This window comes from Ips typographus, linkage group LG13 (assembly GCF_016097725.1).
Source record: "Ips typographus isolate SLU linkage group LG13, UJ_Ityp_2.0, whole genome shotgun sequence".
Taxonomy (NCBI): Eukaryota; Metazoa; Arthropoda; class Insecta; order Coleoptera; family Curculionidae; genus Ips; species Ips typographus.
The window spans coordinates 5,378,716-5,392,074 of NC_138434.1; the positions used below are offsets into that span (position 1 = coordinate 5,378,716).

At 36.5% G+C, this 13,359-nt stretch overlaps 1 long non-coding RNA gene across 1 annotated transcript in view; it reads right to left on the reverse strand.

Annotated features, from left to right (window-relative positions):
• The window catches only part of LOC145737208 (uncharacterized), a 183,429-nt gene extending 170,715 nt beyond the window's left edge, over window positions 1-12,714 (reverse strand). The window contains exons 1-2 of the long non-coding RNA XR_014180316.1: window positions 11,801-12,714; window positions 10,275-11,741 (exon numbers count right to left, since the gene is read on the reverse strand). This is a non-coding gene — a long non-coding RNA (uncharacterized LOC145737208). The remainder of the gene's footprint in view (window positions 1-10,274; window positions 11,742-11,800) is intronic.
• Window positions 12,715-13,359: the final 645 nt, after the last annotated feature.

Consider the following 13,359-nt stretch of genomic DNA (forward strand, 5'->3'; position numbering starts at 1 on the left):
TAGACCAACTTGGAGTTGACTACAACCACGATGATCGTGACAACCAGAGATGGCATTTCCTCACGCCCTACCTTTCGTTCCATTCACCCAGGGTGCCAGCACCACGTGATTATAATGTGTTGCTACGTGTGTTGCAAGTCAAACCGGATTTAGACACCGCAGCACAAGTAGAGATCGATGCGCTCACAACATGTATGCGCGAGGACAGAGTGCGCCTATACGCACTATACATACAGTCGCTGTCTACACTAGCGACAACAATAATTTATGACTTCAACCTATCAGCTCAGATTATGTGGGAGTGGGGACAAGGCAATGGCGATATTCCCGCTTCTGCAAGACAGGTGGTACAAATGTACTCTCAAGCCAACCCACATGCGCTCACTGAGCCTGCAATTATGACACAGATCAAGACACTCTTCCCTGTGTTCCTCGGTTGTTCAATGCCATACCAACTCTACCCTGGCTCCGATTGGCTGGGGTCATTTGGCGCTTCCCCTGCTTGCGCCATTGCCTTTATCGGCCAGCCGCCACAGGTGCCTCCTCGTAGAGGCAGCCCCTTATGCGTGGACAACTGGTTTCTCACCCGGCCTATGGAGTGGGGAATAAGTGGTCCTAATACCACGTTGGATATCAGGAAAGAGCTGATGGACGTGGGTGCACCCCTTAATCGAGGCTGGAGGGCAGTACGAGGTTCAGAGATCTACACCGAACGAGCCGCTTCGGCTTGCCCCATTAAGGTGGTCATATATGGGGTCCAGGTGTTGAATGCCATCAATAATGATTTTAGGTTAGGTTAGGCCATCAATAATTATTTTAGGTGGCCTGCTGAACACCCACCCCAGTTCAGCCAAGCATTCTGGTCCCCTGGTGGCGGGGTGGAGTGGAACACACCTGTTCGGATGGTGCAGTTGGCCCCAGTCGTCAATGAAGATTTGCACACTTATGAGCCCTGTACCCTCATGAGTTACAATTATCAGGATCAAACTGTACTTGCGCCATCCTACACTGGCGTGGCCGCGCTAGGAGATGCGGACCTGCGGCGGCTCAGCAATTGGTCAGGCCAACTACAACCCAGAGTGGGCTTCAACGTGAGTAGCCCTTTGGAGAGCACCCCTCTAACAACGTTCTCCCATCAAATGAATCTGTCCTCGATGTGTGGCCACTTAAGTGTTGCATCAGTGCCAGAAGGAGAGGCCCAAAGCCTCTCAGCTCTAAACCCCACCTAATAGCCCAATCCAAAGCACAACCAGTGCGCCAGCAGCCCATTAATCCTCAAACTAGAGAGAATCCTGAGCAAGCGGTAGCACAGCCGTTTGTTGCTCAGTTAGAGCCTTTTGGAAATATAGGGCCATATTCTGCTGCTTTCCATAACATGAAAAGTAGAGCGTCTCATACTTACGAAGTTCAAACTTTTTAGTTTCAGGACCGGATTCCTGATTATTTTTACATGTCAATTAACTTTATAAAGTAATACGTAACACTGCATGCAGAGTATACTTTGGATATAAGTATATTAAGCCTTAATGAACGCATATTAACCTTTGTTCCTATTTTTATTTCATGTAAACGCACACATGAGAATCAACAAGCCAGATCGAAATAATACCACACGTTGATCCTGCTCTGTTGAAGACATTTAATTTCTTCCACCGACTGTTGACGTTGGTATACAACATAGTCCACACGCAACATCCATCAATTTGATGCAAGTAATAAGGAACACGTAACATTATATTGGCATTCAGTTATGCGCAGTGAACATCTTCGTGGTAAGAGTGAACTATTCTCGGCTTAACAATAATGTTCTCTGTGTTGCGCTATTAAACTATGTTAGATTTAAGAAATTATTTAAATGGAAGTGATGTAAGGCAAATGGAGTAAAGTATTTTACGCACATTCAATAATTGGTATTTTCAAAGCCTAGATACTTCTTTCTTTATAAATCTACTCCATTATCCTTTTCTGATTTTATTAGTGTTAGTAAGTTATTTGTGTTAATCACAAGCAATACTATGCTTTAATCATAATGTACTTAGTAGTACCGTAACTTATCGATTGTTCTAATGGTTTTTATGTACGTCAATCTGAAATTTTGAGTATATTGTGTCCTTTGTTTTAAAACTGGGGACCAGTTTTTCTGGGGCGGAGGCATATGTCAGGAATGGAAAATCCATTAATTCAAAAGATGGACTTACTGACTTAAAAACATAAGAATATTTGCGGATTGCGAAATATTAAGCGCACGAGGCAAGGTCGCACCATGATGCACCGAGTGCATCATATCAGTGATGAGTCGCCACCACCTGCTTTGCAGGAATATGAAAAATAGGCGACGAACAATAACAAACTACGTCAGCCAATCGGGTATAAAACACGCCGATTTCAGCAGTATAGGATGAGTGTGAACCAATCGACAGTAGTGCGACCAGCTGAACCAAGAGGTCGAGATTTCGACCCTCCTCGAAGAAAGAAGATCAAGTTAAGTAGTCCATTCTCCAAAATTGTTCCAACACGAAAGTGACCAAGCCAGCCGCCAGAAAATGCTAAGTCCTTAGCTTATGAATTCATGTAAGTACAATTGTTGAATTGTTAACTTTTAGTGTGCTTATGACTGTATTGTTTGGATAATAGATTTAAGTGTTTAATAGAAAAACTCAGTGTTTGATTCCATCCTTGAAACTGAGATCCCGGCGCGACGTTTAACGTCGTGAGTCAGTTTAATTGATGAACCCAAAAGGGCTCATAAATTAAACGTGACAATATATATTTTACTTTACTTTTGTCAAACGGTGAAAAGGTTCAGCGTGATTGGTTGCTATACTCTATTACAGTTTCTGCTTCTGTTGCAAAATATTCAATAACTCCAATAATTCATTGAGTTTTAAAAACACTAAGTTAAGTAACCAAGACGGTTTTAATGATTGGCAGCATTTAAGCGACCATTTGAAGATCCACGAAAAAAGCAGAGCTCATTTTCAAAATTTAAGTACCTGGTCAGAATTACTAGAAAGATTAAAAACTTTCTAGTAACTTTCTTAAAAAATGAAACTAAATATTGGCGCAGTGTCATTGAAAGAATAATGTATACTATTCAGTTTATAGCTGAACAAAACTTAGCTTTCCGTGGACCTAGCAACAAATTATTTGAAAAAAATAATGGAAATTTTTTAAAATGTATATAAATGATAGCAAAATTTGATCCAGTCATGTCATCACATATTAATAGATCTCAAAGAAATATTCCACTTTACCTTGGAGATAAAATTCAGAACGAAGCCATTAAATTAATAGGTGACGATATAAGAAATAGTATTTTAAACGAAATTAAAGAAGCAAAATATTTTGCTATATTACTTGACTGTACTCCTGATGTCAGTCACCAGGAGCAGATTTCTGTTTGCTTAAGATACGTTAGTTTAAAAAACAATACATTTAGTGTCGAAGAACGTTTTTTGACATTTTGTCCTATAAATGATACAACAGGTGAAGGTTTAACCAGCTTTTTACTAAAACCTTTAGAAAATTATGGCTTGGATATTTATAATATGCGCGGTCAAGGTTATGATAATGGCTCAAATATGAAGGGTAAACATCAAGGTTTACAAAAAAGAATTTTAGATATTAATCCTCGAGCAATGTTTGTCCTTGTCATAAACGATGCTGTGAAATCCAATATTTATAGTATACATTTTTTTTCAATTCTTCAGGAATTATATAATTTTTTTTCTGCCTCAACCAATCGGTGGTCTGTTTTGAAAAAGAACATTTCAAGTCTCACATTAAAGCCTTTGTCAGATACTAGATGGTCTAGCAGAATTGACGCAATAACATCTTTAAGATTTCCATTGGGCGAAATTTACGATGCTATTTATGAAATTTTGTCTGGAAATAATTTTGACAATTCTACAAAACGTGTAGCTACCTCTCTAGGTAAAAAAATTAAAAACTTTGAATTTGTGTGTATGATAGTCTTGTGGTACAAGATTCTGAGTAAAGTGGATATTGTGAGCAAGATTCTACAGTCAAAAACATTTAATATTTCCCAGGCTTGCGAAAATGTAAGTAACCTCAATATGTTTTTAAAAGAGTATCGATCTGACAAAGGCTTTATTGACATATTAGTAGATGCCCAAGAACTAGCTTCATGCGTAGGCCTCAAAGAATTAAAAATAGGAACAAGGACGCAGTCCCATCTTTATTCAATTTTGACCAGTTGGCTCATACCTCGACTCAACAAGTGACAACCAAACCCAGAAGAGTGCTGATTCGAAAAAGGCAGAATGAGGAAGGTTAGTCAAAGAAAGTAGTATTGGCAGGTTGAGTTTCAGGCTCAAACTTGGTTATTCAGCTGTGTATTTTTATTTATAGAAACATGTTTGAATAATTCAAATAAAAATAATGATGAATTGAGGCAGCCAGACCTGTGCAGCCCCACTCAGTCAGGTAAGTTAAAGAACAAAAATTATTCATATTGCTAGCAAAACTTTTTCATTAACATTATACTATAGATACCACATCAATGCAAGGTGAAGTTATTCAAAATGCAGGGGATGAAGAGGTTTTAGTCAAACCTATCATAGTCTGTGATAGAAGTGAAAATACAAAGAAAAAGGTATGTAAAGAAAGGTTGGAAGTAAATTTATCTAAGAGAGTAGTGTGTTTTAACAGTAGCTGTTATTATTGCTACTTAAAATTATTAAAAATAAAATCATCAACATATAAAAGTAGTGGCTGTTTTTAACTGTATGTCTTTGTTATTTTAGAACCAGGATTGAGCCAGTACATCTTGGCGATTTTAGAGAAGAAGATCTTGAGTGTCCTATAAAGAGGAAACGTTATTGGAGTCGCACTCAAGATAAATTAAAAGTCTTAACTAAAAAAAATAAAACTCTGCAAGTCCGCTTAAAACGACGATAGTCTAAAATAGCCAGCATGAACTCCCTAGTTGACCGTCTCAGGAACCAAAATTGTTTAACTTCAAATGAGTCAGTTTTGTTGAAGGTGGGTTAAATTTTGGTGTCCTTATTAATCAGAGTCTAATATCACGTCTAGAATGGGATTTTAGATTTAAAAGGCTTTATTTTTTTTTTAGGATTGCATACCAGATGCTAAATTTTGGTGACCTTATTTATCAGAGTCTAATATCAGGTCTAGAATGAGATTTTAGTTTTAAAAGGCTATATTTTATTTTTAGGATTGCATACCAGATGCTGAAAAGCAACTCATTTGGGCAAACAATATCCCGCGGAACTAAGGTCTTTCGCACTAACTTTAATTTTCTTTTCGTCTTCTGCATATTCCTACGTCAGATCCTATTTTGGAAAAGCTTTGCCACATCCGCGAACCCTTTCCAAATGGTACGGTTCTGTTGATGGCACACCAGGATATACAGCAGAAGCTTTACGAGCTATTAAAATCAAAGCCCAAATTGAAAAGGAAAAAGGAAGGTCTTGTCATGGATGAAATGGCGATCAAACAACAAATCCATTGGACTGGTAGTAGAAATGTTGGCTACATAGATTTCGGTACAGGAATCAAGGGCAATGACAGTTTGCCTGTAGCCAAAAATGTATTAGTTTTTATGTTGGTAGGAGTTAATGCACACTGGAAGATTCCAATTGCATATTTTTTGATCGATTCCGTTAGCGCTGAAGACAAAGCGAACTTAGTTAAAGGATGCTTATTGCAATTGGAATCTTCTGGTGTGCTCATAAAAGCGCTAACTTTTGACGGTTGTGCTGCCAATTTGGCAATGTGCAACGTCTTAGGGTGCAACTTATCCTGGCCAAACATAAGACCTCATTTTGAAAATCCTTTTAACAAGCAAATATTATTTTAGATGTGTGCCATATGATAAAATTATGTAGGAATACTTTGGGTGATTGGGGTGGAATTCAATACAAAAACTCAACAATTTCTTGGGCATACTTTAAAGAACATGTAAATCTTCAAGAAAAGAGTGGCTTACATGCGGGAACAAAGATTCGGCAAAGACACATCAATTATGCTAAAGAAAAAATTAGAGTAAAATTAGCAGCCGAAACTTTCAGCGCCAGTGTTGCTGACGCGATAGACTTCTGCAATAAAGATTTAAATTTACCTGGTTTTCAAAATAGCGTAGCAACTACAACCTTTTGTAGGCACATTAATAATATTTTTGACGTATTGAATACAAGAAATTTTTTAGGTAAGAACAAGTATAAACGACCGTTAAATAAAAATAGTGCCAATTTCTTAAATGAATTTGTAAACAACACTTTTCATTATTTAAGTTCGCCTTAAACTTTAAATGGTGAGAGGTTAATTCAGTCATCTAGAAAAACCGGTTTCTTAGGATTAATAATTTCTTTAAAAAGTGTACAAAAATTTATTTAATGAACTGGTCATATCCGATAATATATTACAATTTTTACTAACTTACAAATTAAGCCAAGATCATCTAGAAATGTTTTTCTCTGCTGTGCGTTCCAGAGGAGGATTTAATAATAATCCCATAGCATTTCAATTTGAGTCCGCCTACAAAAGACTACTGGTACACTGTGAAATTAAATCGCCTGATTCCGCCAACTGTTTGGCACAAGATACTAAATTTTACAGTAAACTCTCAACAAACAACTACCTTGGACTGTCTTTCCGCATTTGATCCTAATACAGATACTGAAGTTGAAGACGATGAGATATATTATAAATATATACAACATTTCAGTAATGTAGTTAATTCTTTATATACTACTAATGTTGTAGAATATATTTCAGGATTTGTAAGTAGAAAACTTATAAGGCAAATCAACTGTGAAATATGCGCACGCGAGCTTACTACAGATAATATATCTATATCGTCTTTGCTGACGAGAAAAAATAGAGGTCGTTTAACAAAACCATCTAGCAATGTTGTGAAAATTTGCATTGCAGCTGAAGGGGTAGTTAAGAAAATGCCCAATTTGTATTGTTGTGATTTATTATTAAAAATGACATCTCTAGGACTTAGAAATTTAGACATGTTAAATTTATTTCTATCGTTTAAAGATCACAGTCATGACCAAGACCCGCTATGTGGACATATTTTACAATTGACAAAATTAATTTTAAAAACCTATTTTACGATCAGATTACGTCATATTAACAAAACCAAATTTGAGTCAGAAATAAAAGTTAGGCAGCAATATACCAAACTGATCCATTTTCAACATCAGTAAACTACTAATGTCTTTTATACAGCATACATTAGATTCTTAAGTTGGTTTCACAATATACTAATACTTATAATAGAAACAAAAAGGCCTTTAAAATATAAAATTAGACTATTTAAAAAACGAACTCACATGCATATATGATCTATAATTGTTGCGCGAAAATTCACCGCAAAAAAAGTTGTATTTTTAAATACGTTTAGGAGATTAAATTTCTTTTCATCCTCTACGCACCTATATGCAGACGTGCTTATCCTTGTCTTCCGTCCGCTTACTTTCTCCCACCAAAACCCGCACTATTCTGGCATCTTCTCAGTAAAAATCGATTCAGTATCATTCCCGGCGCTGGAAAAGGCACTCGCCCGCTCTCTCACAACTCGCTAAATAGCTTACGCAGATTCCCGGTCTTTGACCTGGCCCGTTTCTATTTACCGTTATAGATTCCGAAGTTTTTTTCCATTGTGGACACCCACTGTCACTCTCTCAGAGAATTTATTGGTTGTAGGTACTCGCTCTGGTTTGATGTTAACTGGACGTTTTGTTTTCCCGCTGTTGGCAGCAAAAACATTGTTGCAAGAACACCCAGACCCCAGACCCTGAATAGCAGGTCAACAAAGATTGAACTGGATGTTTTAAAGCCGGATTCAATAAACACATTGTCGAAACCAGATAGAAATACTTCCTTGTTTCCCAGATGAAGTCTTGGAAGGTACTCAACGCTTTACATTGCAACGTACAAGGTATGCGTTGATTGATTACTAAAGTTACCGTTTTGCTCCGTTCCCTGAGGGCTGATGACGACAGTTGTTTAATGCGCATCCGGGTTAAAGTGACATAAATGTATTTGTGTTGAACTTGTTATTATTTGAGTACATTTGCACCGGTTATGTTATAACGGCTTGTTGGTTGAGCGGATTTAAGCCATTCACTTTATAATCACTAGTTGTATTTGAGTGCATCTACTCCGTTCAATTTATAACGGTTTATTAAATTTGACAGAATTTGTTCCACTTATTTGATATTATCGTTGTTTACATTGACATAAATGTAGTTTACTTGGATATTAATGTGTTTTATCCGGGTTTTTATGTAAGGTATTATCACTTGATCATTTTGGCAAACTGCTTCGCATCATTTTTAGAATTAATATTAGTGTTTATTTAACAAATGTATTTTTAAGTGACTTGTAGCTGTTCAACATTTTTCAGTTTAATGTAAATATACTTGTTTATAAATCATTTGCGTATTTATCTCTGCAGAGTTTAGGCAAAAAATACAGAAAGGACAGATAAACAAATCACCCTATAACGGATACAGTTTTACTTCTGCACTACTATAAAAATAGTAGTTTTGCACCCCTCGATAATTAGTAGCCACCTGCAATTAGGCTTCTGATTAAATACATTGGTCCTTCGAGCCGGATCCTTTCTGTGTTTTTATAAGTTTTGACCTCATCTGCAGGGATAAAAAATGGCAGAAGAAGCTCGCACACTCGCACTCACTATTGCTGAACTTAAACAGGCCCGAACTAGTGCAAAAAGCAAAATCACTAGGGTAGTAAATTGGGTTAACGCTAATTTAGATGAGGAAACAAATCCTTATCAATTTCAATGTCGCTTAGATACTCTTGAAAATGCATTTACAAAGTATGATGATGTTCAGGATAAAATAGAAGCGCTTTCTGAGCCAGGTGCAGATAAGGAAGACCGAGATAAGGTAGAAAATACATACTAAGATACAGTAGTTACTCTCAAGGATCAAATTGCAAAGGCGTCTCGTACTTCTGAGTCTCCATCAGATAGATCATAGTAGTGACACCACACTACCGCAATTTGTTCACGCCCCAAATATTGACGTAAAATTACCTCCAATTAATATAAAACCATTTAAAGGCGAAACTGCTGAATGGACCTCATTTTATCAAATTTTTACGGCGCTGATTGTAAATAATAGTAGTCTCTCTGATATTCAGAAATTTATATATTTAAAGTCTTTTTTACGTGACGAACCGTTAAGTTTGATAGACAGTTTGCAAGTGACAAACGAAAACTTTAATACTGCTTTGGACATTTTACGTAGACACTATGAGAATAAGTTATCTGTCATTAACGCGCATTTTAATGCAATATTTGAAACAGAACCTTTAACAAAATGTAACGCATCGGCCCTAAGAGAATTTGTCACTGGTTGCCATCGAAATTTAACTTCTCTAAAAAATTTGAATTATTCTGATCATCAATTATTTGAGTTGGTAATAATCTACTTTCTGGGTAAAAAGATAGATTATGGTACAAGAGGTGCTTTAGAATCAGAACGCAATTTGGGTGAACTTCCAGAATTAAATGAATTCTTTAAATTTTTGGAAAATCGATGCTTGATGTTAGAAAATTTAGCTAGTACTGAAAAGTCTTCTTCCAAGGTCAACCCTAAGCGCAAACCTCAACATAAAATGTCCTTGATCGCTCCCACCTCCTCCCCTCCACCAAGAGACACCACACCCTGCTTCATGAGTCTTATGCTCCTGCACAACCAAGCTCAAACCCCCAACCGATACAACCAAGAAGTAACCAAACATACTCTCATGAGATTAACAGAGGTGGACGTTTTACAAGACAAAATGTTTCGTCAACACCCGGCCAAGGTGTTTTCACGTCTCATCGTAACCCAAATGGAAGTACTTATTTTTCTGCTCCTCTTCAAACGCGTGATAATCAAGGCCCTTCTACCTTTCGAATAACTTCACCTTCAACATTGACTTCCATTGAGATGGACCCATCACCTTCAAATCATACTCAGAGTACCCAAGGTGCTACACTCACTACTCTCTCTACTCGAAAATGTCAAGTTTTATTGGCAACCGCCACTGTTGTTGTCACGTTTATTTTATGAGCCCTTTCGAATTCATTAATTAAACTGACTCACGACGTTAAACGTCTTGCCGGGATCTCAGTTTTAAGGATGGAATCAAACACTGAGTTTTCTATTAAACACTTAAATCTATTAAATACGGTATACTCAAATGGGTCTGCACAATACGGTCATAAACACACTAAAAGTTGACAATTTAACAATTGTACTTACATAGATTCATAAGCTAAGGACCTCAGCATTTTCTGGCGGCTGGCTTAGTCACTTTCGTGTTGGAACAATTCTGGAGAATGGACTACTAAACTCGATCTTCTTTACCGAGGAGAGTCGACATCTCGACTTCCTGGTTCAGCTGGTCGCACTACTGTCGATTGGTTCACACTCTTCCTATACTGCTAAAATCGGCGTATTTTATACCCGATTGATCGGCTGACGTAGTTTGTTATTGTCGTTTGTTTTTCACATTTCTGTAAAGCAGGTGGTGGTGACTCATCACTGATATGGTGCACCCGGTGCATGACACACTCGGTGCATCATGGTGCGACCTTGCCTCGTGCGCTTAACATTTCGCAATCCTCGAATATTCTTATTCTTAAACATATTCTTATATGTTTTTAAGTTAATAAGTCGATCTTTTGAATTAATGGATTTTCCATTCGTGACATATGCCTCCGCCCCAGAAAAACTGGTCCCCAGTTTTAAAACAAAAGATACTATATACTCTCCTTAAAAACAACCATCTTGAAAAAAATATCTAACTTGTAACAGTATTATACAATTAAACCAAATTTTCAGATTGACGTACATAAAAACCATTAGAACAATCGATAAGTTACGGTACTATTAAGTACATTATGATTAAAGCATAGTATTGCTTATGATTAACACAAATAACTTACTAATAAACCCAGAAAAGGATAATGGAGTAGAATTATAAAAAAAAAAGTATCTAGTATTCGAAAATACCAATTATTGAATGTGCGTAAAATACTTTACTCCATTTGCCTTACATCGCTTGCATTTAAATAATTTCTTAAATCTAACATAGTTTAATAGCGCAACACAGAGAACATTATTGTTAAGCCGAGAATAGTTCACTCTTACCACGAAGATGTTCACTGCGCATAACTGAATGCCAATATAATGTTACGTGTTCCTTATTACTTGCATCAAATTGATGGATGTGACGTGGGTAAAAGTCCAATGACGTGTTGGTATTGCGTGTGGACTATGTTGTATACCAACGTCAACAGTCGTGGAAGAAATTAAATGTCTTCAGCAGAGCAGGATCAACGTGTGGTATTATTTCGATCTGGCTTGTTGACTCTCATTTGTGCGTTTACATGAAATAAAAATAGGAACAAAGGTTAATATGTGTTCATTAAGGCTTAATATACTTATATTCAAAGTATACTCTGCATGCAGTGTTACGTATTATTTTATGAAGTTAACTGACATGTTAAAATAAACAGGAATCCGGTCCTGAAACTAAAAAGTTTGAACTCCGTAAGTATAAGACGCTCTAGTTTTCATTTTATGGAAAGTAGAACGTATTTGCCTGTTTCAAAAAATACAGAAACGTTAACCGTCTCTAACCAACTTCAAATCCTTTTGGAGAAGATTGTTCTATCAAAAATTGGATATAATGTCCTCAATCAAATGCTTTTCCCTCATTGATTTCTGTAAAAATAAAAATATGCCATCTGTATGTAAATGCAAGTAGGTATTAAATGATTAACTTAAATCCTTTCTGGCGTATTAAAAAAACTCTAATTATTGCATTTCCACAAATTTGCATTGTTTGTCTTGATTTCACTTTGCCTTACAAAGCTGAATCAAGGCTAAAGTTTGTCATCATTTGGATTATCAGCCGGACGAAGTAGAAATAAGCGTTGTACGCTTTCGTTTTAGTCCAGGAGCTGATGTGTTTTTGTAACTCTTTACTTTGTGTGGTATAATTCATAACATACCATGTATCTGTCGTACTATTTTCCAAATAGTAAAAAAATCAGAATAGGTAATAAGTGGTATATTGTTATTGTATTATCCCTATATTTCCAAAAGGCTCTAACTGAGCAACAAACGGCTGTGCTACCGCTTGCTCTAGATCATCTCTAGTTTGAGGATTAATGGGCCCCCCTGCTCGCACTTGCGCCTGGTTATACGGATTTGGGCACAGTGCCGGATTGCGGACAACCTGACTTGCGTGGGATTCAGGTGGTCCCATAAGTTTGTGGTCCAAACGCACCTCCAGAAGATGCGCCAGCAGAATTCACTTCTGATGTTTCAACCCTTTGTTGTGTTTGGGGTACTACTGGTACCCGAAAGTGGTGAAACGTAGCATTCGGTATATAAGTATGCGTGTATTGGGAATGATTCGGTTGATTCAAAAATCACGTAATGAAAATCAATATGCACATAATGTAAACCGTCTTCCTAACTCGGACTATTTAAATTAGTCATTTATTTATGCGCGCAGCGACACATTCATTTCTCATCGCTCGCGAATTAGTTGCGTTCCTCGCAAAAATGCATAAACAACTATATGTTCAAGGTAATACGTCTATTACCCCATTATTGTACAGACAAAAATATACTCTCTTTTTAACCATCAGTGGTTTATCTTTATACTTAATTATAGGTAGGCGCCTACATCACAATAACAACATTCAATATTTTTTATTTTTATTATAATTGCATTTCGTGTTTTATGCATTACTTGGTCTGTACTGAACAATGTCTGGTTTCATTGAGATATTATTCCGAATTGGCTAAACCAGCGAATTCCATGGTTTTAAGCATGGTGCACTCATTAACCTTTGGGAAAAATTTCTCTGATAACCTAATATGACAAGTGTTCAAGTTTCAAAATTTGCTACTAGTATCTTGACCGTGCAATACAGTCTTTACTTGTCAATGTTCAATAAGTATTTAGCCCAGTTTTATTTAGTAAAGTCTTCAATTAATCCATTTACTCATACAATGAAAAATAACGATATAAAACTCAAGTGTACACTTCTTAACTTTTATAATAACAATGGCCATTTTTCTTAATTGTTCTCATATGCTAAAAATTTGCATGTCAAAATGAAATTACAATGATATTTATCCATACGCAGTTTTTGTAAACGATCGTACCTCGATGACTTAAATAACAAAGTGATTACCATCTGCCTGCGGCATAAGAAAAGAATTACATAATCAATTGGTTAGGTTACGTACCTATATATCGCATTTTTTCATGTGCAGAAAAACACAAAATATATCCTACTGTAGGATAATTCATTTAAGCAAATAA